At 44.5% G+C, this 5,960-nt stretch overlaps 1 non-coding gene across 1 annotated transcript; it reads right to left on the bottom strand.

Moving 5' to 3' along the window:
• Window positions 1-5,223: 5,223 nt before the first annotated feature.
• Window positions 5,224-5,296, bottom strand: TRNAM-CAU. The gene has a single exon. It is a non-coding gene; the product is annotated as a tRNA-Met (tRNA).
• Between the last annotated feature and the right edge of the window lie 664 nt (window positions 5,297-5,960).

Here is a 5,960-nt window from a genome sequence, read left to right as displayed (position 1 = left end):
ACATCACGTGTTTCGATAGGATTATCATAGAAAAAAGAGAGTGGTTTACAATAACAACCATGAAATCCTCTTTCTAATGATACCAAATACGACCCATAAAGAGACATAAAGAGACATAAAGAGAGAGAGAAAAAAAACAATTTAACTCCGGTCATAATACAGATCCTGTACGTTTTCCGCCCATGCATTACACGCATTGTCTATGGGGCATATCGGGTTCACGCGTTTGGCCCCCAGAACGATCTTGATTGCAATGACGAACATGCACCAAATCCCGTTGGTTTTTGCACACAGTGATTGCGAGCCCTTTCTTGGTTCTTTCCTCTATCCCAATTTCTTTCAAACTTCGTAGGCATAGTCAGTACCATCCCATCATAGTCACTGTTGAGGCCTTTCTTTCGCCCTACCTATCTCCAATATCACAGAAGCTACAGACTTCGAACAAATTGCTCTGGATAATCCGAGAGAAGCTCTTTCGTTTGACACGTAGAAACATGGCGTCATTGCACGCACATCGTTGTGACACGATTGCATTTCTAGTTTGCCTTCTCTTTATCATCTCGTTTCCTGTTTTCTTTTCCTTTCCTTCCTTTTCTCTTATTTTGTTTTGATTGGGGGGGGGGGGGTTGCAAGGGGGAGGGTGAAGGCAAGGGCCTGTCGGTCCCCCCGATCCACATGTTGCTGGCGGGATTGATCGCAGTTGATCTCCCCTTCTTTTCTTCTTCCACAAGGGCCTCCCCTCCCCCCCCCCGAATACAACTTGTTGGCGGGAAAGTTGCAACTGATATCCCCTCTTCTTTTCTTTTCTTCCTCCTCTTATTTACCTTCCCTTTATAATCTCGTTTCCTGCTTTCTTTTTCTTTCCTTCCTTCTCTCTTATTTTGTTTTGATGGGGGGAGGCAAGAGCCCCCCCCCCCCCCCGATTTCCTTCTTTTCCCTCTTTTCTCTTCTTCTTCCTCTTTTTTCTTTCTCTTTCTCTCCTTTTTCCCTTTCCCCTTTTTCCTTCTTTCTCTCTATCTCTCACTTTTCTTTTGCGGGGGAAGGGGGAGCCAAGGCCCGCTTGGCCCCACCTGGATCCGCGCCTGAGGGTCATAAGGCTGCCCCCCCCCCCGATTTCCTTCTTTTCCCTCTTTTCTCTTCTTCTTCCTCTTTTTTCTTTCTCTTTCTCTCCTTTTTCCCTTTCCCTTTTTTCCTTCTTTCTCTCTATCTCTCACTTTTCTTTTGCGGGGGAAGGGGGAGCCAAGGCCCGCTTGGCCCCACCTGGATCCGCGCCTGAGGGTCATAAGGCTGCCCCCTGAATGCTCATCTGACCGTAATTAGAATATATGGGCCCAAACCCCCTGAGCTTCCGGGGGGCTCTAAGGGGGGCCCTGAATGCTCATCTGACCGTAATTCAATACCTAATACCCCTGATCTTCCGGGGGCTCTGCCCCTGGACCCCTCGCCAATTAGTGACCTGCCAGTTTTACAAATAAGGGATCTAAATATGCATATTTAGATACCTTATTTGTGACACTGGCAGGTCAATCATTATTTCGTCAGATGTAGACATTTTAATAATAATAACAATAATAAACAAATATACCATGCACCGAGAGACTCTATAGTCTATATTGATCGAGTTGGCTAGAAATAGCACTATTTTCTGAGGGGCGCACAGATATAAGTTATATTTTACATAGTGCATATGAGGCGTGCTCATGAAATCTCTATACGTTTTACCAGGGAGTTGGAATGGACCAATTCCCTGGTTTTATACAGTACATTCTCGAAGATAATTACAATCGAAAAGGATGATTTTGTGGGGAAACATCAATTCAATTCAATTCAATCAAGGCTTATGTCATGAATGGCAGTCATAGACTAATTTATACATGCTTTCACAGTGCAGGTAAAATACGATGCAAGTATGAAATGACAACATGAGATCAGGAAAAATGATATTAAATATGATGTGTACAAGCATAATTTAAAATTTGATACGTAGTAAAATATATACGGACTTTAAAGTGATTGATTGATCATGCCTAACTGTTAAAAATAACATAACATTGCACAGTAATTTGTTAAGGCAATTATTAGCTTGGATTTATATAGTGAAAGTATAATATAAGTGTGAGATTGGGAAGAGCACTGTTCTGTAATCGCTTAGTTTTACATGGAAATCCGTCATATTTATTAACACTTCGTAAATTGTATTTGTTGGTTTTCTGTGGCGGTAAAGCTACAGTCCCATATACGTCCCGGACCGTCCCGGACCATCCCGGACCCCATCCGGGGTGATCCGGGATTCGGTCCGTGTTGACACCGTGTTGGCACCAGGGTGGTCCTGGATGGTCCTGGATGGTCCCGGGCGGTCCGGGAGTCGACCCCGGATGTTTTTGACGGTCAAAAACTGCCGGGGTGGTCCGGGACGGTCCGGGACAATAGTTTGATCCGGGGTGATCCGTGTAGCCACCGTGCTGGGTCCGGGGTCATCCGTAGTGGCGCCGGGGCGGTCCGTGTTGATCCATGGCAGTCCGGGAGTGAGTTATTGACCCCGGATCACCCCGGCGCCCCTACGGATGATCCCGGACCCAGCACGGTGGCTACACGGATCACCCCGGATCGTTCAGGGATGATCCGTGCTGGCACCGGGATGGTCTGGTGTCATCCGTGTTGGCACCGTGTTGGCACCGGGGTGGTCCGGGACGGTCCGTGGCGGCTCCGTGCTGGGTCCGGAATGATCTGTACTGCTGCCGGGGCTATGCCCGGACGGTCCGGGGCGGTCCGTAGTGGTACCGTGTTGGGTCCGGGGAGACGGTCGGCGGTTGCGATTTTTTAACAAAACATCCCGGACCATCCCGGATCACCCCAGACCATGGTCCGGGATGGTCCGGAGTGGTCCGTGCTCGTCCGTGCTGGTCCGGCTTTATATGGGACTGGGGCTTAAGCTACAGTCCCATATACGTCCCGGACCGTCCCGGACCATCCCGGACCCCATCCGGGGTGATCCGGGATTCGGTCCGTGTTGACACCGTGTTGGCACCGGGGTGGTCCTGGATGGTCCTGGATGGTCCTGGATGGTCCTGGGCGGTCCGGGAGTCGACCCCGGGTGTTTTTGACGGTCAAAAACTGCCGGGGTGGTCCGGGACGGTCCGGGACAATAGTTTGATCCGGGGTGATCCGTGTAGCCACCGTGCTGGGTCCGGGGTCATCCGTGTTGGCACCGTGTTGGCACCGGGGTGGTCCGGGACGGTCCGTGGCGGCTCCGTGCTGGATCTGGAATGATCTGTACTGCTGCCGGGGCTATGCCCGGACGGTCCGGGGCGGTCCGTAGTGGTACCGTGTTGGGTCCGGGGAGACGGTCGGCGGTTGCGATTTTTTGAACAAAACATCCCGGACCATCCCGGATCACCCCAGACCATGGTCCGGGATGGTCCGGAGTGGTCCGTGCTCGTCCGTGCTGGTCCGGCTTTATATGGGACTGGGGCTTTAACCATTGAATTGAAAAACAGCCTAGCTAAATAATGATACAACGTAAGATCAGGATATTTAATGGTGGACCTCTCCCCCATTCATTTGCTTGAGACTTGCTCCAGACATAAACATGGTATTTCTTAAAGGGATCGTTTAACAATGTTAAATTTGATATACACGGCCCTACGTGTTTTCAGTGTCTTTGATATGGTGTAATATTGAAGCCCTAAAAAATTGCGCTTCAAAATGATCAAGAAGTGCCTCAAAAAAGTAAAAAATCTTTGAGTGACCGGTTTTACCATACTTGTTTTCCCCAATAGACTGTAGTGTTATGAAAACCTTCAGGCGAACGGTTTTCAAAATTTGTAATTCCAATCATAAATATCTTGATAATCAGACAGGCGATCGGCTTATAAAAGTCATGGGGTTCCTGACTGACCTAAAGGTTTATAATTATCATTGAATCATGAGCTAAATCCAGAATTTTGTTTGAGAATCTGAGACAAATTTACCCAATCCCTTTAATGTTTTTGTTGAAGGCATGCAGTTATTGCTAGTATCAATGTGTGAACATAATTGAGAACAATCCGATAAAAGATTAATGAAGAGATGTATATTGATACTTTCATGCCCTAGAAATGGGAGAGTTAAACACGGTCACAATCGATCAACCAGTTCGCCGATATCAGTTTTGCTATTATCTACTGTGTTCTCTACTCCGAAGCATCTAGAAATATCTTAGGCCTATATCTAAATACTTATTATGTGGTATATTTTTTCTATTTCTAAAAGACGGGCATGTTTCTCCGATTTTTATGCATTCACTTTGAAAAAAAAATGAAAGGCTATATGAAATTAGTTAACAAGTTTTTTGTTAATTGCCACTATCTTCTAAATATACATCCGCCACTGGCACAGCAAGGTACAGTAAGGGAGTGAGAGAGTTGCCTCCCACACAGACAGAATTTATTGTTAATACAACAATAGTTGTATCACAGAGAACGCTCCATCTGTTGGTTATTAGATTTTTCGTTTGTATTACTAAACAATTAATTTGGCACCTAACTGTCTGTTTACGATCGCACTGTCCTCCAACATCAATAGGCTTCTAATCGAAAGAGACACATGCCTTACTTTATGAAATGCAAATGTTAATAATTTGACGGAAAAAATATAGATCAGGATTTGTTTTTCGTCTGAACAACAGGGTACACCCCTTTCCCACGCCATAGAAGTGTCAAGCTTGTTCGAGACCATATAATTGTTTATACTGATGCATATTTTTTCATTATACAATTTCTATCCGACCTACTTTAAGAGAGCATATTAATGCTGATTAAAAAAAATTGAATTACAAATCTTTGCGATTTCATAAAATAAGATGGTTTTGAATTTGGCAGGAATTTCAGGTTGAAAGAATATTTTGAAAGAAAGAAAGAATATCGAAGACGAAACAGAAATCCAACGCCAGGGAAATACATGTGCATTGATTTCCTAGATACTTTTAGTTGCTGTCATCACTTTTCGGAATAAATTGCGAATGTGGAGAAATGATATTACTATATGATATGGGTAGATTATGATAAATAATAATAATAATAATAATAATAATAACGTTTATTTAACCAGGGTAGCCACTTCAGTTATGAAACTGTTCTTCCAGCGGGCCCTGCATAACATAATGTTATTACTACCCTTCTCTAATCTAATATGCTGAGCGCCTAGCTAGAAGGCAGAAGGTCCCATTGTTATAAGTCTTTGGTATGACTCGGCCGGGGTTCGAACCCACGACCTCCCGTTCATGAGGCGGGCGCTCTAACCACTGAGCCACCGTGCCCGGTTATGATATCATATCATATTGAATATCCATGCTTTGATATCAAATATATAAGATGTAGCATATAGATACACTGTCGCTCATGAAGGTGGAATATTTTAGATTTACCCCAATTTATGGAATTATTTTAAAAATTATTTAAAAATAATAGATATAGATAATAGTATATATTCTCAGATTTTAATGAATAATAACTTGCCAATGTGTGTTTTGCGGAACTGCTAAAGCATGTGTATGCTACTATGCTTATTAACTAGGGGACCTACGCTCTCAAGTCATAAATAACAGTAATGAGGATTAATGCCCCACAAAAGGGCACTAATAAAGCACATCGACACGGTTTTCATCCTGGGGCCTCACAGTTACGAGGCCATTGTTTTGTCCCCAACATAAAAAAAACCTCTGGACGGCCATGCATTATGGCTCAAGGCATGGGCACACAGAATTTTTGTTTATGTTAGGCACCGGGGTTAAATGCAATAAATTATTGAAAATTTATTGCATTTTCAGGGTTTTTTTAAATTTATGGAAACTGCTCCCTACCCTAGCCCACGCTGCGTACAGTCATGGTTCAGTGACAAAACAATGGCCTCGTTATTGTGAGGCCCCAGGATCAAAACCGTGTCGATGTGCTATATTAGTGCCCTTCTGTGGGGCATTAATC

This window comes from Strongylocentrotus purpuratus, unplaced genomic scaffold (assembly GCF_000002235.5).
Source record: "Strongylocentrotus purpuratus isolate Spur 01 unplaced genomic scaffold, Spur_5.0 spur5_scaffold_20, whole genome shotgun sequence".
Taxonomy (NCBI): Eukaryota; Metazoa; Echinodermata; class Echinoidea; order Camarodonta; family Strongylocentrotidae; genus Strongylocentrotus; species Strongylocentrotus purpuratus.
The sequence above is the reverse complement of the archived record's forward strand: the minus strand, read 5'-3'. Positions and strand labels throughout refer to the sequence as shown.